Here is a 22,119-nt window from a genome sequence, read left to right as displayed (position 1 = left end):
ATATTGAAGTGCTTGACCAGTGTGTTAGTTACTGTTCTATTGTGAATGAAAAAAAAAAAAAAGAAAGAAAGAAAAAGGATAGGACATGGCTACTACTAGGTATGGTGGAGGAGAAAGTTTATCCCAGATGTGTAGGAATATCTGAGAGAGTCCAGAGTGGACTTGACCAGGCTGAGCTAGGCCATGTGAGAGAGGGGGAGGGGTAGAGAGGAAAGAGGGGAACCAGGAGGCCAAAGGTCCAAAAAGGGAAGGGTGACCAGAATGTCTGGATTCTATAGGGAAGAGTCTGTGGCGGAAGTGCAGCCCAGCCCCTGGACTGGAGAGTTCAGGGTAGAGGGTGGGGTATGCAAGCCATATCCTGTAAAAGGTAGGGACTGAGGGATGCTTGGAGAACCTGGTGGCCAAGTCTAGCTTTGATATGTTAAATAGGCAAGCACCTCTGCTATTTGTCCCTGGTTTGAAACTTAACGTATTGCTATGAAGAGACACCATGATCAAGGCAACTCTTACAGAAGAAAGCATTTAATTGTGGGCTTGCTTACAGATGTAGAGGATTAGTCCATTGTCATGGCAGGGAGCATGGCTGCATGCAGTCAGGCATGGTGCTGGAGAAGCAGCTGAGAGTTTTACACCCTTGATCTGTAGGGGAGGGAGGGAGGGAGGGAGGGAGGGAGAGAGAGAGAGAGAGAGAGAGAGAGAGAGAGAGAGAGAGAGAGAGAGAGAGAGAGAGAGAGACACTGGACCTAGCATGGGCTTTTGAAACCTCAAAACCCACTCCCATTGACATAGTTCCTCCAACAAGGATAGTCCTAATCCTTCTCAAACAGCGACATTCCCTGGTTACTAAGCATTGGAATATATGAGCCTATGGGGGCCATTCATATTCAAATCACCATTTTGGGATCACTCAATTGCAGAGGAGAATGAGTCATAGAAGGGTGAATCTTTTGCTGCCCCACACAGTGAAAATCAATGTCTTTGTGAACCAGAAGTCACGTGAACACTATACCCAAATAACTTATGCTAAGCTGGATGCTTAGCTGCAAAGTAAAAACCAAGAGAAAAAGCACACAGGCTTCCTTGAAGAGGTATGCAAAAAGCATTGGTTTAATTTTCTACTGTGAGCATAACTATGTCTAGCCAACCTTGCACAATTGGGCAAGGGGAGAAATGACTCTGCCTACCAGTCTGGGCTCTCTACTTTCACATCCAGCTTATTTCTTCTCTTATAGCACAGCAAATGTGGGAAAGAAAGCATATTTAAAAAATAATAGCTTGATGCCTTCCAATGTCTTTTAGCAGTTTTTTAGTTAGTCCCTATAGTGTCTGAAAACCAACCATTATCCTTGCTTTTTTTTTTTTTTTTTTTGGTTTTTTTGAGACAGGGTTTCTCTGTGTAGCTTTGGAGCCTATCCTGGCACTTGCTCTTGTAGACCAGGCTGGTCTCCAACTCACAGAAATCCACCTGCCTCTGCCTCCTGAGTGCTGGGATTAAAGGCGTGCGCCACCAACACCCGGCTTATCCTTGCATGTTTTGTTTTTGTTTTATTTGCCATGAAAATATTTAGGTCTGGGTACTCTGTAAAGAACATACATTGGTATTGCTCATAGTTCTGGAGGTGCAGCAGTGTGGCACTGGCTTCTGCTTCTCTCCAGTGAGGGATTCACAGCAGACCCCTTCAGCATCGTGAGAGCATGTGTGGGAAGCAGCCTGGAGTCCAGGGTGGTGTCAGTTCACTTAAGGCAACCCATCCTCATGCCTATGAATCCATCCCCAAGAGATAAACTGATTCCAGCCAGACAGCATTGAATCCATTCCTGAGAGGGGAGGCCCCGAAACCTACCTCTTAAGGTTACATGACCTTACATGAACTCTGGGGCCCAGAGTTCCAGCATGCAAACCTTTGGGAGATAAGCCACATCCAGACCACATATTTCTCTCAGAGTCCCTTGCAGCTAGAGTTCCGACTATAATTTCAATCCAAAGAAAAACATTATGAGACACCCAATGTGTCTTTAGAACGTGGATGTGTGGAGGGTTGTTCCTTTTCTTCTCTTTTCCTTTCCTTTCCTTTCCTTTCCTTTCCTTTCCTTTCCTTTCCTTTCCTTTCCTTTCCTTTCCTTTCCTTTCCTTTCCTTTCCTTTTTCAAGACAGGGTTTCTCTGTAGCTTTGGAGCCTATCCTAGAACTCACTCTGTAGAACAGCCTGGCCTTGAACTTACAGAGATCTGCCTGCTGCCTGCCTCTGCTTCCCAAGTGATGGGATTAAAGGCATGTGCCACCACTGCCTGGCCCACTTTTTTTTTTTTTTTAATATGGAACACTTCAGTAATTTCTATGCCATCCTTGTGCAGAGGCCATGCTAATCTTCTGTGTATCGTTCCAATTTTAGTATAAGTGCTGTTGAAGCGAGCACTTATCTTCTTAATGTAGATTTTAGTTACCATGACATGCTTCTAGAGGTAGTGTTTTGATTTCCGAGGAAACTAAAGCTGTGTCTTTCTAGAGTCAATCAGGCTCCAGTGTCAGGCAGTGGGAGCCTGACCAGCAATGGCATCTTCCTGATGCTGAAGGGACAAGCAAGTTCTAGAGGACTCCTCTGAGAATGATTCTTGTGGCTATTCTCTACAACAGACTCTCTGAGTACTGAACTACTCACACAACTGAAAACATTTTCTTTTCAGACATCTAGTGTACTCTCCAGTACCTGTCATGAAATCCTGACAAATAAATCAACATTTCAACATTTTTCTTATGTCTATGAATCAACAGGTATTCTAGCCTCTGTCTAAAAACTCCCTTGCTCTAACCACCTGAATAATCTCTCCTTTTCCAAAACATTTGACTCAAACTTTATCACTTTTTCCTTGACACATTTACTCCATTGTTGGTTTTCTTCATCACCATACACTCCTTTTTTTCATCCCTCCCTCCCTCCCTCCTCCCTCTCCCTCCCTCCCTCCCTTCTTCCTCTCTTCCTCCCTCCTTCCCCCTCTCTTCCTCCCTCCTTTCCCCTCTCTTCCTCCCTGTCTTCCTTCTATTTCATTTACTCTTTTATCACACTTATATTAAATATCTACTGAAAAGTGACCCACTGGGGTTACAATAATACACAGGACTCAGTTTTTGCCCTTAAGCTGATGACAGATTACTGGAATGGGTTCAAAATCAGTCTAGTTTGGCAAATTTTATGCTGGGAGTGAGTCATGGCTTACATCTGTATAGGAAATGGGCACTATAAGTTGGCTGTAGAGCTGTACAGGGTGTTCCAGTGGGCTTGACTTCTTGACTGAGCTCAGAAATCTGAGTATGAATAGCCTACATAGCCAGCAAGTGTGGGATAGAACTTGTGAGAGAGTGTGGGGTTCTGGGCGACCTACCAGTGTTTTATGATGGCTGTTCTTAAATACAGTGTGAGTGTAGGAAGAGGTGAGGGCAACTGAGAGACAGCTTGAAGGATAAATTAGTACTAAAAGTATATGCCCTAAAGAGAAGACATTGATCTGTCCAGGTGGGAGGCAATTGTGGCCTAAGGTTTGGAACAAGGCCACACGTTGCAGTAAGGAACTTGCTTCAATGACCCACAGATTAGGAGACAAGATCTAGACAATGATGCTGGCTACTAGGATAGAGAATCTGTTAGAAATATTATGGTGAGGGCATAGATTTGATAGGACTCAGTAACTGTTTGAGGCCAGAGGTACTATTGAATGTGGAGGGAGAGTATAGAGCAAGGGTACTCTTATTTTGCAGCCTAGATACCTGGGGTATTAGAAAACAGTAATCACGTCTGAGAAAGAAGATTCATCGGAGAGGAGCAGGATATTCCTGAAGGAAGTGGGAAGAAGGTGAACTGATTTTCAATTGTATAGTGTTTGAGATGCAGGTTAGAGACACCAAATGGAGATGTTCAGTTATCATCTGTACACATAGACCTCGATGCTAGAAGGCATTTCCCTAATGACAAAGACCTACACGTCATATTTGAAGCCTTGAAGCAGAAGAGAGAACATGGAGTGAAGGGCACACCAACGAATGTCACATTATTTGACAATGTCACTCAAAGCATCTGTACTTCCTGGCAGCTTAAAGTTACACTTTTGTATATTCAAGTCCATATATATATATATATTACAATAGTATCTTGAATATAAGTGCTCAGCAGGTAGAAATGAAATCAATCAATAATGGATTCATTTGGTCATTTATTTTAAAAGGAGAGGTATAAGCTAGATCTTTTTCATGATCTCAAGGAAAGGCAGGGAATCAGAGACCCTTAGAAAAGACAGACTTCGGGTTTTAGTATAGGCAATCAGGTAAGGGAGCAAGCATCGAACCCCAGGTGGCATTTCCAACCTTCTGGCCAATCAGAGCACCAAGGATTACAGGCTCTGGGGCCACTGATGGGGGGGGGCACCTAGAGTAGTAGCATCTCAAATATCCCTACTTCTCACCACCAGTCAGGGCTGGCTCTATGTGCCAAGCCTGTTTCAGATCTTCCTTTGCCCTTGTTTAGAGACCTATTAAGAAAGTTTCTTATGTCGCTTAGTGCCTGGTGAGGCAAAACTTCCTTTTCTTTTGCCCTAAAAAGGTCTCTTCCAAGCTTCACTGGGTGTCATGTCTGAAGTACTAGCCACTTCCCTTTGCTCAACTCCCAAGAGCACCATTACTTCCTGCACAGTGTGCAAACTGCCTTGCATGCAGCCTCCCACCCCCGCACAGTGAATGTCTGCTCCTGGTCCCCAGTGCTTCTGTGACCTATGGGCCTGTGGGCAGGTATTGCAACCGTCTGACATTGGTCTTCAGGCTCAGCAAGTAGGGCAGACACAGCTGACCACAGCTTCTCTCAGGGGGCCACAATGGAGGAAGAGTTCTGAGAATCCTGCTAATGACTCTGCAAAATCATCGGTCCCACAGCAACGATTAGTAAACTTTAATGTGTTTTCCTCCATCTGCTACTCTGCAAAGCTATTTGTTCTAGCCGGCATTAATTCAATACGATCTATCTGGGCTTACTATTTACACAATTCCCAGGACACTCTCCCTTCCCTTTGGAGAACACAATTTGTGACAAAAAAAAAAAAGTTTCACTTCCTGAACACTTTCTTCAGCCTCCATTTAATAGCCCTATTTGTTTCTTCATACGACATATCACGCTCCAAAATTATATTATGTATTTGCTCAGGTATTTTTTGGCCTGTTCTGAGCAATGGAGTATGAGTTCCTTTATCATATCATATTCACACACATGTCTGAAACCTATCATTCTCAGAGCTTGCACACCATAGTCATTTTAAATGAGTGAATCTTGCTCTCCATTTTCTCTTCCAAATGTTCCTCCATTCTTGCCTTAGATGAAATCTGCCTTTTTGTCCAGGACTGTTTGTCTCTCTCAGAAAGAGAAGGAAGACCTGGTATCCCTGAGCTCTGGATATGCCAGGCCCAGGAAGATGGGCAAGCATTTTGTTGTCTCTCTGCCATCATTGGCAGATTATGGCTTGTCTGATGTTCATAAAATTCACAACCAACCAAGCAAACAAAGCTCCCGTCTTGTGAGCTGTATCTGTCATCACATCATTTAGCTACTAGCTTCCTGGTCTTCCCCTTTGTTTATCAGACATTTGGCACTTTGAACCAAGTGTCGTAAGCCCCACAGGTCCTTGTCCATCTCAGTGCCCAACACAGAGACTTCCAGGCCCCTCGACTTTCTCACCTTTGGGGATTTCCACCTTCATTCCTTTCCTGACATTCACTGCCAGGGTATTATGAACTGCTCATCATCATGCCGTGGTCATCATCATTCTTTTTTTTTTTTTTTTAATTTATTTTCGAGACAGGGTTTCTTTGTGTAGTCCTAGCTGTCCTGGAACTTACTTTGTAGACCAAGCTGGCCTTGAACTCACAGAGATTCACCTGTTTCTGCCTCCTGAGTGCTGGGGTTAAAAGTGTGTGCCATCACCACCTGGCTCACCATCATTCTTGACCCTTTCACCTCTACAGCAGGCACATGTAAGCATGCTGTCCTCTGACTAAATGAACTCTAAGAGTCTTATGGCATGCTCCCCCTACATTTCCTTTTCCCCCATTAGCACCACTAACCATGAATTTCAACCACCTAGAGGCCTGTTGTTCCTTGACCTACCCACCTCCTCTTTGGAAGTCTTCATTTCCTTCCAGCCACTTCCTTGGATCATTGTTCTGTCCATATTCCCCACAACTTGGCTTCTCTGCCCTCTCACTGTACAGTAGGCAGACAGGTTTAATGTCCAGGGACTACCCTCTTGGATTTTGTTAAGAAGTCTCTGGGCACCTCAGGAAAACATGGCAGATCAGCATCATGTACACTGGTGATATACTCAAACTTCCTGGCCTTTGTGATTGCTTTAGCAACCTTTCTACAGTTCTCTAGCTGACTGGCTCTTCCATCTCCACAGAAAACACTTAAAAGCATCTCCTCTTTAATGTCCTACTGCACCAAATCTTGCTTCAGTTAAAGGGAAAATTACATAAAATAGCAAAAGACTTAAGACATTCTTAGTTTTCACCTGTCTCTACTGAATCTGATGGAGTTTGTCCCCTTTACTTTGTCTCATCCAATGGGACCAGAAAGCTATTCTCCAAGGCAAGTCTACTCTTTGGCTTTGTGTCCTATATAACCTCCCGAAAGTACTCAACATCATTCAGTAAGCACCTTGGGGTGCTTGGCATATTTGAGATTACTCAGCCTCTTCCTAAAGCCTGTAATGTTTTTGTTCCTACTTGCTAAAATTTATGCAAGGTAGAAGAAAACTGTTCTATGCTATTTATCCCACTATTACTAAATAAGATCCTAGTTAGTCCTTATTTCAAAGTCCAAAGGCCTGCTTGTTTGCTTGCCATACAAACAATACTGCTTATAGTGGTAGCATTCAAAGTTAACAAGGAAAGAAAAAGTTTCAACAGCTCAGGGAATATCTCTTCTCCCTCACAGCTTCAGTAAGAGAGATGAGGTTCTGCAACATAAACTTGTTCAGAGACTCCATTTGAGAGCCACTGAACTGAGAACAGCCACAAGCTAGCACTTTCTCTCTGCACATTACGAAGAGTGTAATGAATGCACATTACCGTCACCAGTTCTGAGCTTGGCTAAAAGAAATGTGTCCTGCAAGCAAAGGGGGCTTATTATAACTAGAGGCTAAAGAACTTGGTGCTTTATCCCACAGAAATGATCACCTCTCCTCAAAAGGAAACAGGTCATTTTAATCTGTTGTTTTAACTGAAAATGTGTTCTTGAGGTTTTAAAACAGACCCACGAATCTTGAGACCTTTATCAGTAAGAGGTGGGGCCTAACTTCCCTCCCCTTGAATGTCAGCTGGAGTTAGCAAATAGGATGAGAGGGAAGTTACACTGAATGACTTCTGAAGTGAGGTCGTGAAGTGGTACACAGCAGTTGTCTGCTCTTTTTCCAGACATCTGCTTCTGGAAGCCAGTCCCCATATTGTGGGGATGTGGGTAGGTGAAGTGGTGTGAAAAAGGCACCTAAAGGTGTTTTGGCTGTGTCACTGCGAACCCTTCAGACAGCCACCATCAACTTCCAGACCTGTGAGGAGGAAACTCAGGTGACTCCTGGGCCTACTCTTTGAGCCCACTCAGAATATGCTTGGTAGAGCAAAGCCGTGAACTCTGGCTGCTTTTGTCTTCATAAACGAAATTAACGTTGTCTTCTTTTTGTTTTGAGCCTCTAGGATTTGGGTGGTTTGTTCTTAGTAATTGAGAAAACTGAAACGGTTGTCTTGGAAATAGTAGTGAAAAGGCACTTTTAAATCTTTAAGGGGTATAAATATTGCACAGATTTCTTATTAATTCTGAAGGTCAGTAACATTTTTTTTTCCTCAGATGCATCAGGGAACAGTAAGAACATGTGATTCTGTAATATTGATCATTTTCAAAATTACCTTAGTACGTCTACTCCATCTGATTTGTACCCAGCAAAAAGTGTAGAGTAGGATTGTTAATTCAGACTGGCGGCGCTTAAGCTCACACACGTAGCTGCTGACCCAGAACACAGTGCCACCTGTTTTCTCTGATTGTCCCTCCAGAAGCTCATGTTTTAAACTGTTGCACCTTGAAAACATTTTGCCTTAGCTCTGGATCTGCCTCCAACTCCACCCTTTCTCTTTCTTCCTTTTCACAGCCAAATTTATAAAAGACTCATAGCCATGATGCCCATGTTCCCACTCTCACTCCCTCCAAAGATGCCTGACCTCCATCTTTACTCTTGGAACTACTTCAGTCTCAGCTCCAAGGTCCAATGAACGTGATCGGGTTTGATCTATGCCAGTGCTCTTTATTGATGGGTCTTGCTCTGAAAAACCCACTGAAGTTCAGACTTCCATAAGGCCTGTCTCCTGATTCTATTTGCTTCCACCTCCTAGAGCAGAGTATTTTTCTGACTGTCCTTCCAGGCTTATCATCTATGGCTCTTCTTCTCTCTCTGTTTCTTTTCTCTTAACTAATCTCTCACTCTACCAGCTCAGTTATCACATAGAAACTCCAAAGTATTTATATTTATTCCAAATCTCTCTCTAAATATGTATATGTCACTGCCCACTGAACACTTCCACCTGCAGGGTTAGATATTTCTTAAAACTAAGCCCTTCAGAAATACAGTTGATCCCTTCTCCTCCATCATACCTTATGCCAGGAGATAAAATCAGCAGCCATTAGACATATTATAATAAACAGCAAAACTATAAACTCCAACTACTTTCAATAATTCACCAAAATTGATCAGTTCTTTATCCTAAATATGTTTTAAACTAAATAACTTCTCTCAGCAATTGCCGGACACTAACCATACTGGAGGTCTGACTGGAGGTGATGAACTTCGGGGCAGGAAGCCATTCTGTGAGGTTTCTTACAGAACTGCCAATGGCCTCTTCTTGAGGATGGCTAGGTGGAATAATTATTCAGGATGCAATCCTCACTGTCTTGGTGCCCTATTAAAGTCATCTGTGGGGACATCACATTTCCTTGATAAAGATCAGGCTTTCAGTGCACCTTCATGAGTTTCATGCTCTGGTGACATTCTGCTCTGCCCATGTGAGGTTTTTAGAGTGATGAGCAAATTCCTTCTTACTTTTATTCCCATCGACTAGAAAGCCATTAGATAATCTTGTCATTTTAGCACACATCAATCTATAGCCTGTTGTCATAATAAACATTCAAGTCTACAATTTCAGAATGTAAGTAGTGGCTATGAGTTATATATTGAAGTTTGTGCACACCCAGGAAGGTCCCAAGAGCTTCATGTTGATTTATAAGTATATCTAAATAAGAGGTGTCAAAGCTCCTGCCTTTGGAACTCACACTCCAGTGCCACATAGCAAACATGTCGATAAAGGAGAACCCTGCAGTACTTCATGCGGATAAGCACCGAAGCATCTGTGTTTGGTTGTCAGGATCTCTTCAGAGCAAGATGATCTGTGTTCTAGGTGATGTGATTGCCTAGGCCTGGGGAGGCCTCTCTATAGGGGACTACAGAGCTGTGACAAGGAAATACAGTAAGGAGAAGGGCCTGGCCTCCAAAACAGGGAAGGAAGCGGTATAACCTTGAACTGTCACCAAAAAGCTGCACTCCTGTCCCCATACTAGCCAGCCTGGAAAAAAGCACCTCCTTCCCCAAGTGGACTCCAGATCTTTGCTTTCCTTGCCTGTCATGTTGGGAAGGAATCACATGTCCTTGAATTTCTCTATCAGGTCCCCTGTTTGCCTCTCTTGAGGAAGTGTGTGGGGAAGTCGTGACCAATGTGCAGCTTCTCCAAATGAAGATGATTTTCCATGATCTTCTGTGACTAATGAGCTGAGGAGAACACGCCATGTTGGGTCACAATTGTGGCACATGGTTCTACAGAGGGCAGTTATGTTTTGATTGTCAACTTCCTATTTAATTATTCCCTTTCGGTCATGGAAACATACACACACTGTGTCATATATTCTGATTGGGATTTGACTTCCGTGGGGGCTGACTCATACCTTCACTCAGGAAAAGGACAAAGGGCTTCCTGCCACACAACCTGCGGCTGAGCTTCTTTTAAAGGCATTATATAACAAGGTGCTCAGCAGTGCAGTTTCAGGGATGGTCAGCCTGGGCTTAACCCTCTCCTCTTCCATTTGCTCACAGTGACTTGGAGAACAAATTCCTTGCAGCTCTTCCCTTTGGGAGGTTGAATCCATATCCCCACCCACTTGCCTTGAGCCTGGCCCGGTGACGTGTTTGAACAGGACGTGACAGGCACATGGCTATGTAAGCTCTGGAGTTCAGACCTCAAGGGAAGCCATAACAATCACCTTTGTTCCTTAGAAAGGTAGCACTTAGATGGTCACACGAGGGAGTCACTGCAGCCTGTTGAAGGACATGAGGATACCCAGGGGAGATCCAAGGCCAACAAGCAGCAGTCACACCAACTGTCAATCACATGGTTGAAACTGCCTTGGACCATCTAGCCCAGACCCTCCGCCTCACTGGGAGTGTCCCACATAGCCCACAGGTAAGACCAAGTGACAAACTGCTGGGCTAACTTGCTAAATTCTGGGTTGTTTCATTACACAGCAATAGATAATTGAGTTGTGGTGCATATCAAATTTTCAGACACAGCTGGATGTTCAGACACAGCTGGATGTTCAGACCACACTCTGTACCCATCTTTCCGGAGACCAGGCTCTTTTTACTACTCCCACCAGCTGACACAGTCCTTTCTGAGGATTGGAACACGCATCACAGTTCAGTTCTCTGGAGGGCCAGACTCCCTAGTTGGGAGTCTGTTTTTGGTTCTCCTATTGGTTATTATGGGACTGGTGCCCTGACTAGCCAAGTGTTTTCCCAAATTGCCTGTGTGTTTATTCCTTCAAAAACGTCGCTGCCATGTGTTACAAACACTTGTACATGCTAAGTAGACTCAAAACTCTGCCTAGTGAATCTTCTATTATGGGTAAGGAGAAAGATAAAAAATAAACCAGAATGTGTTAGAATATAATAGAAGATGGTTTGCTGCTATAATGTAGGTGATTTCGGAGCTCTGAGATTTTGGCGCTGGGGACATTACAATTTTAAGTGAAGTAACTAGAGTGGCTTTCTTTCACCAAAGATGTGAGGCATGAAGATAATCAGGGAATAATGAATTCTTCCAAACTGAAGACTGAGGGTAGCATTGAGGTAGGTGGATGGAGGGAGGGAAGAGGGAGGCATCAAGATTGAGAAATAAAAGAAAACACTTGGCAGAGGGAGACTGGAAACTCCTCCCTACACCTCGTTATTAAACAGAGGGCATGTCAAGAAAAACCCCGAGATCTCTGAATAGGAAGAAGACGGAAGCTACAGAAACGGCCTGCAAAGGGTCAGGACATTCATGGCCTGGGCTTTTGAATTCATGCTGCTCCTGGGGGCACCAGGTTCAAATCTTCCCTCTCCCTGCTTTTCTTTGCCTAATGGAACCTCAAATCTGGGGTGATCCCATCAGACCTTTTGGAATGTTGGTGGGGCTTCTGCCAGGCAAAGAAGTATGTGGGTTGACTGACCGAGCCAAGCTCACACCTAAGACTATGAAGCAGCTGCCCAGGCAGATTCACATTTAAACTGGGGGGCCCACAAACAGGGCCACACTACCCCCGACCAAGCCTGGAGATGAACACAGCTGTGATGCCCCTGGGGACCTATGTTCTACGAATAACTGGGCTCATGCATACCACATACACAGACAGCCGTGTGGGCAATCAAATAGGAAAGCAGCTATATGGCCAGTCAAGATGGCAATCACAAGGGCAACTAAGATAGTGGCCACATATGGGGGCAGCCTTGATGGTGCTAATAAAACAATGGCATTCACACAGCAGCTGGAGATCCATATCACCACAGAAACACATGACCGCCACAGAGCCTGAGACTTTCTGTGTCACTAGCATTGATTCTCTTCCTCTCTTCTTTCCTCATTTCTTTCTTTCTTCCTTTCACTCCCAATGGCTCCATGGGATGATGCCAGGAAACACAGATTCCCACAGAGTTCTGGTTCATATACTGCAGCAGCTATTCCACAATTGTACCTTCTACCCTAGAAAATTTCCCTGAGACCCACTCCTGCCCCAGGGCTAGGATACCAATTCTATTGCCTATGCTTAGTTCTGACTATTTGCTGTGTCCCTGGGGGAAACAGAAGATCTGGGAGGAAGACTCTTAAAAGCAGCATGCAGATGAGCTATTTGCTTAAAGTTATTGTCTAGTGTGCATGTTCTTCACCAGAAACCCAATGCTTGGGGTTGTAACGACCCAGCAGGCACCCAGAGACACAAGAGGATGACAGAAAGCATTAGTGAAGGAATGAAAAAGCTATATTGACAAACATGTTGACCATGACAACAACAGGGGGGTCACTCAGTGCAGTGAAGCCTTGCCCCATTTTCTTTCCTTTTTTTTTAAAAAAAATTAATAATTTATTTATTTATTTTACATCCCAACTGAAGTTTCTCCTCCACCCAGGATGTCTTCTATTTCCCCTTCCCAGGGAGATCTGTGAGTCCTCTCCTCCCATACCCTGCCCATCTCTGCCCCACTCCACCCCACCCCACCCCCACTCCTTCCATGTTTCTGTGCAGAAAGGGACAGGCTTCCCATGACTATCAACAAAGCATGGCATAGTAAGTTGCTGTAGGACTAAGCACCTCCTCTTGTATTTAGGCTGGGCAAGGCAACCCAGTAAGAGGAATAGGATCTCAAAAGACAACCAAAGCATTAGGGACAGCCCCTGCTCCCATTGTTAGGAATCCCATAAGTAGAATACACTATGCAATTGTCACATATATGTAGAGGGCTTAGGTCGGTCCCAGGTAGGTTTCCTGGTTGTTGGTTCAGACTCTGAGCTCCTATGAGCCAGGTTAGTTGTTTCTGTGGGTTTTCTTGTAATGTCCTTGACCCCTCTGGCTTCTACAATCCTTCTTCCTGCTCTTCTGCAGGTTTTCCTGAGCTTGGTCTAATGGTTAGTTGTGGGTCTCTGTATCTGTTTCCATCAGTTACTGGATGAAGGTTCTTGGGTGTGACTGAGTTAGTCACCAATCTGATCACAGGAGATGACCAGTTCAGGCTATGTATCCATTATTGTTAGCATTCTTAGCTAGGGTCATCCTTCTAGATTTGTGGGAGTTTCCCTTGCATCATGTTTCTACCTGACCCCGAAATGCACCCCCTTCCAGTCATCTCTTACAGAACTCATCCCTCCACTCCCTCAACCCAAGCCCTCAAGTTCCCATCCCCATCCCCCAGTCCACCCAGGATATGTCTTCTATTTCCCCTTCCCAGGGCAATCTGTGAGTCCCCACTTGGGTCCTCCTAGTCCCATTTTCAACAGGCAAATTGAAGCTTTTAGGAAACCCACCAATCTGTCCCTTAACACCCCAAAGAAATAGTTCTTTTGAGCCACCATATTATTAGCCAGTCAGCCCCTGACAGCTATAGAGAGCTCCAGAAACCACAGATAGGATCTCTGACTACACAGACTCCAGTGTTAGATGAACATCAACTTCTCCCTGTTCAGAACTGGTATTGAAGAGAGGCAAAGGAGCAGAGAAAGGAGCCCAATGATTGTGCTCACCTCTGCAGGTGCCATTTGCCAGGCCCATCTATCAAGTGGTCCTCCTGAAAAGCCTCAAAGGACAGAGAGCAGGTCTGCTTCAAATGTGAAGACCCAGGCCATTGGACACATTGCCATATCATGTGTGCCCTAACCCCATGGCCATAGCCATTATGTCAGGATCCAGAAGACTGGCCCTGCTCCTAGAAAAGGAAAGGACCAGGGAAACAGACACAAAAGCTGACTGAAGCCTTACAGATTTCCAACCCAACCTCCGTTCACATTGTTAATGTAATTGTGTCCTGTGTACTCATGTAATTGTTTATATGTCATTTTGTGTTAAAACAATGTGAAACACAGGCCTGTCTGATCCCAGAATTCCCCGAAATAATGGAGAAACAAAACACATGGTTTTTATTTCAGACTTAAAAAAAAAATGACCTGCTGGAGTTCATGAAGAGACTGGTCCTGGGGAATGATAGCTCCATGACTCAGGACAACAGCAGGATATCCTAGAGGAGTTTTGGTGAGGATCCAGTGAAGATGGTATGCCAGAGGCCAGAAGCCTTGAGCCAGACCAATGACGCATTGCAATGGATGTTTTGCAGGTGGGGATGATTGGGTATACAATTGGCTGATTGACAAAAGGGTATACTTCCTGACACCCTGCCGCTGGCTCCTGATGCTACTAGGATGATTGAAGAGGTGCTGGAAAGACAAAGAATTGAGGTGGTTTTTGTTTGTTTGCTTGTTTGCTTGCTTTCTTTGTTTTTAATTAATTTAGAGAGCATGTTGTAGGGGTGAGGGGTGGATATGGATGGACTGGGAGGGAAGTGGGATTGGGGTACATGCTGTGAAATTCCCAAAGAATCAATAAAGAATTATGTTTAAGAAAGTGTGCATGTGTGTGTGTTTTGGGGCTATCTTAAAAGGCCTTATAAATACATGCTGCTTTATAAACTTAGACACTCATCTTTAATTCTACTGAATGGTGTTTTCGGATTTATTAAATGTTTCACAACACTTTAAAATGCTACTTGTTTATAATAAGCCAACATTCAATGGAGTTATTAAGCTATGAAATTTAACATTGGATACAGATTTTTGTAAGGATTTCCTTTCATCAGGTTCTGGGGAAAAATTTAAGGTGAATAGTCAAGGATAGCAAAAAATAAAAAGGGGGCTGGAGAGATGGCTCAGGGGTTAAGAGCACTGACTGTTCTTCCAGAGGTTCTGAGTTCAATTCTCAGCAACCACATGGTGGCTCACAGCCATCTGTAATGTGATCTGGTGCCCTCTTCTGGCACGCACTGTATACATGATAAATAAATAAATAAATCTTTAAAAAAGTAAAAAATAAAAAGACATAAATACTCTATATTAATTGAAACATCTTCAAATGATGTACATTAAAATATTCCTGTTAGATTAGTTTCTATGATTTCTTTTTCAGAAATATTCTTAATATGCAAGTGACAAATGTAAGATTTTTATGAAGACTATAATATATGTAAAATGATGGTTATTTGCATATACTTGTCAAAGACCTTTATGTTAAATTACCTTTTCATAATCAAAATTCAGGTGATGTAATCCCAACAAGCAATGAAATTCAGATTTCGGTAAGTTTACTCAGTACCCAGTAAAAATAAAAGTTACCACATCCTAAAAAAAAAATGACTAGTAGCTCATATTTTAAGATAAAATTTAATGTACAGTTTCGACATTGCTATATAAAAACTATTGCCTATATTCCTGTGTTCTCTTCTTTTAACAACAACAAAAAGCAAACAAATAGCTTTGCAAAATTCTTGTTCAATTTAAAACAAAAAACCAACCTGGTCATTTAAAAACCAAGTTGTTGGGACCAGTGAGATGGCTCAGCAGGTGAAGGCACTTGTTGCCAAATTTGACAACCTGAGTTTCATCCCTAGGATCTATACTGTGGAGTGAGAGAATCAAGTTTCACAAGTTGTCCTCTGACCTACACACACACACACACACACACACACACACACACACACACACACACAGAGGCATGCACACTCATGCACAGAGAGAGAGAAAGAAAGAGAGAGAAATACTAAGTAAATGAATGTAATGAAAACATTAAAAACAGTAACAACAAACTGTTGATACCTGCTCAGTCTGCTTAGAATTTTGTTACTGATCAGGTTAGGCTAAATGTCCTTGAGATATAAAGTCTTTTACTTTATATTAAGAGCCATGTCTTTGCAAATCCAGGGCATTAAAGATTATTTAATGTTATTTAGGAAGTAATGAGATCAACATTCTAACTTAAAAAAAGACAGATCTAAGTAAAAGTAACAAAAAACTTTATTTTTAAAAATCTATCTTTTGCATTCCTAATGTTTATATACTTTCTCTACAAATTAGCCTCAATTTCTTTTCGTCTTTTAATTCACAGCATAACTAAAATTGTAGAGCAGAGGAGAAAAAAACTATATGTAATTGAGCAAGATGTTATCTGGTTGATCATTGCCTCAGTCCAATGTCCTCAAGAAGTCTGAAGAAGTCCCTGATACTTGAGAGAAAATCACAGCAAGAGATATTAGGATCCAGATAATGCAAGTTAACTTTTGAACTTGATTTTGGGGGTGCTGGAGAGATGACTAAGAGGCTAAAAATGTATTCTGCTCTTGCAGAGAAGCCAAGTTCAGTTCCATTACCTACAATGTACAGTTCACAGTTGCCTGTAACTCTAGCCCTGGAGATCTGAAGCCCTCTTCTGGCTTCTGCAGGCAGCTGAACTGAAATACTCATGCCCATATATATATATATATATATATATATATATATATATATATATATATATATATATATGGACATACACACAAATTAAAAGAAAATAGTGCTGAAATAAATTAATAAATAAACAAACATGACATTTGGATTTCCAACAACAGAAATAAAGACAGTTAAGACCCAGAGGAAGCAAGTTACCGGCTCAATTGATAGCTTTGCCCCAGGGAATAAAATATTTCCATAGACAGAAAAGCACCTTAAGCAAGCCCTAGGGTGGAGAAAAACTATACAGGGACAATACTTGCCATAGCTATGGGAAAGCAGGGTGCTGGGAAGGAGCTGCCCTTAGCAGGGAACTGGGAAACATGTCACTTTCTGCAAAGGAAGATGTTTTATTGTTTGAAAGGAGGCTGGGCTCCCTTCAAAGATCAATGATACTTATGGTTCCCTAATAAAATCACAAAAATGTGATTTCTTTCCCTATATCAAGGCTTTGTTCTCTAACTTAATTGGTGACTAGGAAACTTTTATAGTAATCAGTGTTAGTGGAAATGCCCCAAAAGCCAAAGAGTCAGTCCCAGCCTTGGGAATTGCCCCACACAAGGCACCATAACAAAATATGGCAGTGGGAGGAAGGACTCACCTCGCTGGGACCTATAGCTTACTTCACCAATTTGTAGCAAGTGAATATCTACGATGCTCATCAACTATAGTAGTTAAGTGGTTCTGATAGATGACTCTCGTCAAGAATATAAGTGTCTTCTGATGTTTCCTGACACCTCCTCAGGGTAGAAAGGCCCACTCTACCCAGACTAAAAGAACTCAATAGTTACTCTCTGAATTCTTTGTCTTTTTGTGTCTCTACAGCCTCAGGAACACCTTAAAGACGAGGCCACTTGCACATACAGCTAAAAGGCTGAAAGACTTCAAATTTCTCTTCAAACAAAAAGGATATCTTAGCTTCTTAAATATAAAGACATGGGCTTTTTATAAGCAAGTATCTGTAAACTTTGTGTTTTAGCTTTATTTATGTATTTATCTCTTGATACCATTGGTACTCTGCTGCAATCCCACACTAGCTTCTTTTTAATCTATTCTAACATTAGATTCCTTTTAAAAACTGTAGTTTTGGATTTTTCCACACTCTCAATCATTACTGTATTTTATCAATAGTCAAAGGGACCATGCTCCCAGGAATAACCTAACCAAGGATGGCTCTTCTGGAATAAGCATGGAGGTGGCTTTCCTGGATCTTGTCCTCTCAGGGGACAACAATGACATAACTTTGTTACTGTTACTTAGGCCCCGTACCATTAATCTTGTAAAATCTGTGTCTTCCAGGATATGATAGTTTTAAACTAGTTCTTTACGATGCAACTTCTACTACAGGTAGTCCAAACCCTCCTCTCCACTCAATGGATAAGGAATGGAGAGAGTTCAACAGCTGCTCTGAGGAGTCTGTGTCCCTCATTAACATAGACAAAATTATAGAAGACTGATTTTCATTATTCAAGTATCCCTGAAAGATTTCTGGGCTGTGCTTTCAGGGTGGGGTTGGGTCAGGATCTAGAGAGGCATCAAGATGAATGTGTCAAAGAAGTCAGTTGACAGCAAAAGCCTGAACTCTCCTGAATGGACTAAATGGAACAAAACTGAATGTGTTCAAAAAGTCCTTTGAATTCTTAGTGTGGGAAAACCGGGTGCTATTAAATGACACATAAAGGATTAGGGTGCTGTGGCCAGGGATTTCTGAGTTTGAGTGCTGGTCCAGGCCACTTCCTTTTTCAGGAGTGAAGAACAAACTGCTTATTAATACACAATAATAAGCTTAATAAACTGCTTCCTTAATGTCTGGGTATCCCTAGTCCATCTCTTCATTCCATGACATGAAAGCTTGGAAGTCTAAGCAGGTGCCCTCTGGACTCAGATACACATCTGTAGCAGCATAGCATCTGGTGTACTTGTCTTTGGAGAATAGTGCGACAGCCACTGAGGTTGAAGCAGGGTGGAAAGGAAAAGACCATACAAGAAAGATCACAGGTAACCCATTTTTACCCCCGTGCATGCATGATCCCTTCAGCGCAAGGATCTCTAAAACCACTTTGGAAAATAAATAGCTAGGAGACACTTGAGTCTGCAGCCTTCTATGTGGATAAGGTAATGTGGGAAGAAGGCGTATCTGTTGTCGGAGGACACCTGTGTCAAAAAAAGATACTAAGAGCTAATGTTTATTTTATTTTAATCTCTCTCTCTCTCTCTCTCTCTCTCTCTCTCTCTCTCTCTCTCTCTCTCTTCTTTTGGGACAATGGTTTCTTGTCACGGGTAGACTGTCAAACTTTTTAATGGACAGAGACAATGAGACAGAGCTACACTTCCTATTTGAAAGTGAGGCAGAGACCGGCAGACTGACATTTCGAAGCATTCAAATTAAAATTTGGTGAAATTGCTCACCAGGGTTCACAGCCTCAAAAAGCAAAGCTGAACTCTGTCGCCACCTGCAGTCCAAATGGTACATTGCAAATTCCCCATCTTGGAAATAAGACTCCAAGGATCCCACCTTGCTTGGTAGGTAGAGATGAGACTGGAGTTTCTCTAGGAGGTAGACTCTTTGTTCAGATAAAATCACAGGAGACTATTTAGTTATGTAAATGTGAAACCCAACTTAAAACGTGGTCAAATAATCCAAATGCCAATGCATCAACTTTTTTATTTTTGCTGATTGATACTCAGGATAACTTGATGCCCATTAAAGTTTTATTTGCTTTCCTTTACTTACTTTTTCTTTCTTAAATTTGGATTGACTTCACTTGAACTAACATGTTGTATGTGTGTTTTGTGCAGTTGTTAATTGGGTCTACAGTGATGCTCAAGTTGGTATCTTAAAAACCTGGTCCAAAGAGAAATATCAGTCAATGTAAAATTTGAATCTTGGTTTGAAAGATTTAGGAGACTCTGAAAATATTGCCCTCTAGGGTAGAGTTGTTCTAGAACCTCTTGGAACAAGCTTCCTAAATGAACTGCTGCCCACATTAATTCTATGGCAGATATACACAGCGTGCACACCAGGGCACTGTTGTGTGTGTGTGCACACACAACGCACACAGTATACACATGACCACACACATTTGCTTGCCCACCCACCAAGTTCCTGAGTGCTACCTAAGAGATCTTGACACTATGCACCAGTCGCTTGTCCTGTCCCCACACCCACCATTCTGAGATGTAGAATAGTGGATAAGATCTTAAGTGTGCCTCTCCCACACATTTGCATAATTATAACTTCTGTGGCCTGGTTGGGACATTGGTGTGGTAGGGAGGAGAAGGGATTTAGTAAGAGTCTTGGGCTATGACAGAAAAGTATCCCCAGAGTTCCTGAATTGTATCTTTCTGAAGTAGCTTCTTCCACTTTTGATTTTTGGTACCCCAATGCCATAACATCCTGCCACTCACTAATTCTATCAGAGCTCTGCAGAACATGTATTTTCCTTGATTTTTCTAATTTATTTACTTATCTTGGTGTATTGGGGTGGCAGTAGGGGATGCACATGGCCCACATGTGGAGGTCAGAAGACAACTCTGGAAGCTGGTTCTCTCCTTTCACCATATGGGCTCCAGAAGTCAACTCAGATCATCAGGCTCATGAGCAAATGGATACCTTTTCCATCTAAGCCGTGTCACTGCACCCCAGTGTGTTTTTCCCTAGCCCTAGACATGTCAGGCAAGTGATCTGCCACTAAGCCAAGCTCTCAACCCCAGGCCTGCCCAACCTGAAGAAAGGTGATCTGCTTTCTATAATGTCGGGCCTCCTTCCATTACACCGTGTGTCCTCAGAGGGCAGAGGCCACACCTTCAGGGGCTTTGTGTCCTCTCCCCAGCACTAATGTAAACTAATGTAAGTGAATGTCAGATACTGAAAATATTTTTGTCTGTGCAGAGAATGTTATTCTGCTGGTATGAGGAGGCCTGATGAGCCTGGGTGGCAAATAGGTGCAGATCTCGAGAGGACACCAACAAAAAGGAGTCATCATTGTTAAAATAATTAACTGGGGGGCTATTCTAAGTCTTGAGTTCCTACTTTATCACACAGACATGCAGCCCAGAGAATGGTCATAGCCTAAGAAAATGAAACTTAGATTAACTAACCAGAAACTGCCAACTAACCTCTAATTAGAAGACAATTAGAAACTACTGACTAACATTTAAGCTGGGACTTTCCACTTTAAGCAATCAAATTTTTCTTCCTCTTGTTTCCTGAATGCCTTCTAAAACTATTCCCCCATCCTCCAATGAGCCCCCCTCGGTAAAGCCCTAAACCTTGTCGTTGGTGCTGCCTCACTCATGAATCACTCCGATAAACTCTAACAGGCCTAAGCTCATGTGCCTAAGTTTATCTTCTAGCTCATAAGCAAAGGAGAAATGCCACTGTGAGAAGATGAGGCAGGGGCAGGCTACCCATGGAACCAGCGCACAGAAATTGACCTCTGGAGGTACCTGACTGTGGGGTGAGGGGGTGGGGCTGAATGGAGGCTCTGGTAGCATCTAGGTCAATTCAGGGATGATCACAGGGGCTCTTCTTGGAATACCAGATAATTCCTCTGGCCCTCCCAGATAAGGCCTAAACTCCTTTGCGAGTCATTTGCAACTGGACTCCACCCATCTTCCTGTTTTACTTTTCAGCAACTCCTCAACCGCAAGCCTTGGGTTCCAGCCACAAGGATGACACACCCTACCCCAGACATGCCTGGGGCTCACCTTCTCCTCCATCACACCTTTCTGAGTTGTTGATTCTACTTAGCATGCTCGACCCCATGGTCTCTGACAGGAAAACTTTTCCCTTTGAGTCCAGGGTTAGATGTTCCTTTGTGTGGCCCGGCTCCTCCTGGGCAGCTCCCATCATCGATCCACCTTGGACTGTAACTCTGTGGAGATTGCCATCCTGTCAAGGTTTTGTACCCAGTACCTTTTGTGCTCCAGCACTGCTCTAGATACTGGTGACACAAAAGAGTGCCAGTAGCTCACCCTTCACCAAACCGGGGTAGTAGAGGCTAGATAGTGTCATGTTAGAGCAGGGACAAAGGGGACAGGATAGTGTCATGTTAGAGCAGGTATGCAGTCTTTCTATGAAATGAAAAATTGCTGGGGCTCTTGGGCAAAGGGTGCAACTATAAACTCTCGGAAGAATGCAGCCTGATATTCTGGTTGTGATGTTCCCTCAACACAGGGATGCCACTGGACCCCAGACTCAACATCCAAGAAAATGTGTGGGTGACTGTCCAAGAAATCACCAGGGTAGCTATGCCCCTTGAACTGCATGTGAAACACAGGTCTTACTATGCCTGCTTCAATAAACTATCACAAACTCAGTGGCTTAAAACAATGGAAGTATATTATTTTACAATTCTGGAGGCCAGAAAAATCCAAAATCGGTGTCAGGAGAGCTCCTGCCTTTTTCAGTTTGTAGAAATCACTAGCATTCATCATCATCTGGTCTCTGTCTGCATCCTCAAATTTAGTAGCAAGGTTTGCTCCAGTTTCTCTCCAACTCCTTCTGTCTCATGAGGCCTCATATGATTTCACTGAGCCCAAACGGACCATGGAGGAAGAGTCCCTTTTGCCATTTAATGTAACATTGTTATAGATTCTAGGGATCAAGACACAGACATCTTTGGTGGACTGCCATTCTGCCTTCCACAGACTTTGAGCAAGATGGACTCAGTTTGGGGACACTAGGCTGGGCCTCAGTCTCATGCCACC

General features: G+C 43.0%; 1 non-coding gene across 1 annotated transcript; it reads right to left on the bottom strand.

Annotated features, from left to right (window-relative positions):
• Positions 1-2,309: 2,309 nt before the first annotated feature.
• On the bottom strand, positions 2,310-2,416 carry LOC113831452. The gene has a single exon (XR_003486742.1). It is a non-coding gene; the product is annotated as a U6 spliceosomal RNA (small nuclear RNA).
• Positions 2,417-22,119: the final 19,703 nt, after the last annotated feature.

Source organism: Cricetulus griseus, chromosome 6, assembly GCF_003668045.3.
Source record: "Cricetulus griseus strain 17A/GY chromosome 6, alternate assembly CriGri-PICRH-1.0, whole genome shotgun sequence".
Taxonomy (NCBI): domain Eukaryota; kingdom Metazoa; phylum Chordata; class Mammalia; order Rodentia; family Cricetidae; genus Cricetulus; species Cricetulus griseus.
This window is presented reverse-complemented; position numbering and strand designations above follow the sequence as displayed.